Consider the following 2,027-nt stretch of genomic DNA (forward strand, 5'->3'; position numbering starts at 1 on the left):
AAAGAAAGAAAGAAAGAAAGAAAGAAAGAAAGAAAGAAAGAAAGAAAGAAAGAAAGAAAAAGAAAAAAAAACTGAGTTCTCTCATGAGCAAGGAAGTCAGGTCCGCAAGGGGTGAGCCCACCCACTGAGACAGTGGGGCTGATCTAATGGGAACTCACCAAAGCAAGCTGGACTGGGATTGATGGAGCATATGATCAAACCGGACTCTCTAAACACATTGGACAAGGAGGACTGACTGAGAAGCCAAGGACAATAGCACTGGGTTTTGATCCTACTGCATGTACTGGCTTTGGGGGGGGGGCAAGTCTGTTTGGATGTTCACCTTCCTAGACCTGGATGGAGGGGGGAGGACCTTGGACTTCCCACAGGGCAGGGAACCCTGACTGCTCTTTAGACTGGAGAGAAAGGGGGAGGGAGGGGGTGTGGGAAATGGGGGAGGAGAGGGAAATGGGAGAAGGGGGAAGGTGAAAATTTTTAAGTAAAAATAAATTAAAAAAAAATAAAAAACTGGAGTTCTCTGCTAAGGATATAGTTTGATGGTTCTACACATACCACAAATAGCCAATATGGTCACAAAGATAAAAGAGAAGGTATATGAGTGAAGTTGTTCAAGGTTTTCTGTAGGTAACTATCAAGCCAGTAACAAAATATTCAGTTAAATTCATTTTAAGATATTAGCTCTATATAGAAAGGTACCCAAATGGAATATATAAAAACTGTGGGAGGAGAGTTGCAGTGTCCTGGTCCCTACCAGAGACGTTTCCCCATTGTTCTTTCCGTATCCTTCCTTTCACACGTCTAGTGTCCACCCTGCACCAAATCCTGTCCTTCTATGAGTTGCACAAAACTCCAGCCCATTTTAGCTACACAGTGCTTAAATAATCCAGACAAGAGTTTGTAAGAATGTGAAAAAAAAGGATGAATACTAGCATGGAGACGTAGGTGCTACATAAACAAGTACTGAATGGAGGAGGAAAGAGAGAGTCAAAGACTATCTGAGATTTTATGTCTGGAGAACTGACAAAAGTCTGGTTGGTACCATTTGTGGAAATAAAAAGTAGCCTGAGGAGACTTGGGGTGATGAGTTAGATTTATTTGTTAAGGAGTTTGAGAAGTTTAGAAAACAGCTTAATGGGAAACTTTACCTATAACCAGTTCAGATAATGACGACAACGATGATTACAATGAACAACTACAGTGTCAATATAAATCCTAAATGATTTACATCTTTAAATTCATTTTATTTTACCAACAAATCTATGATGTAAGGAAGTATTATCATTGTCCCCATTTCCCAGGTAGGAAAATTTTTCTGAGTTCATGTAACTAATAAATCAAAGTTTAGGCAGCTCTCTCCAGAATAAGAGGCTGGAGAGAGGAATTACCTAGAGATGAAAGTCAAGGTCTTACTTTAGAGGCATAGGTTGATCAGAGAAATACATTCCAACTGGACCTTGGGAGCTCAGTACATTGGCTCTGATGAGGGTCTCTGTCTCTATCTCCATCCGTCGCCGGACAAAGATTCTATGGTGATATTCGAGATAATCATCAGTGTGATAGTGGGGCACGGACAGTTCAGGCACCCTCTCCTCTGCTGCCCAAGGACCTAGCTGGGGACATCCCTGTGGACACCTGGGATCCCCTCTAGAGCTAAGTCTCTTGCCAAACCTAACATGGATCCCTTAATGTAGATATCTTCTTCCCTGCTCTTATATCCGCCCTTCCTCTATCTCCACCCTCCCACTCCCCCAAGCTTTGGCCAGTCCTTCCCTTCTCCCTTCCCTCTCCCCCTCTCCCCTTCACCCAACCTCACCCTCACCCCTGCCCCCACCCCCATGCTCACAACTTTTGCCCTGCAATTTTTTTTAAAAAAATTTATTTATTTATTATGTATACAATATTCTTTCTGTGTGTATGTCTGAAGGCCAGAAGGGGGCACCAGATCTCATTACAGATGGTTGTGAGCCACCATGTGGTTGCTGGGAATTGAACTCAGGACCTTTGGAAGAGCAGGCAATGCTCTTAAC

Source organism: Alexandromys fortis, unplaced genomic scaffold (genome assembly GCF_014885135.2).
Source record: "Alexandromys fortis isolate MF-2015 unplaced genomic scaffold, M_Fortis_MF-2015_v1.1 scaffold_147, whole genome shotgun sequence".
Taxonomy (NCBI): domain Eukaryota; kingdom Metazoa; phylum Chordata; class Mammalia; order Rodentia; family Cricetidae; genus Alexandromys; species Alexandromys fortis.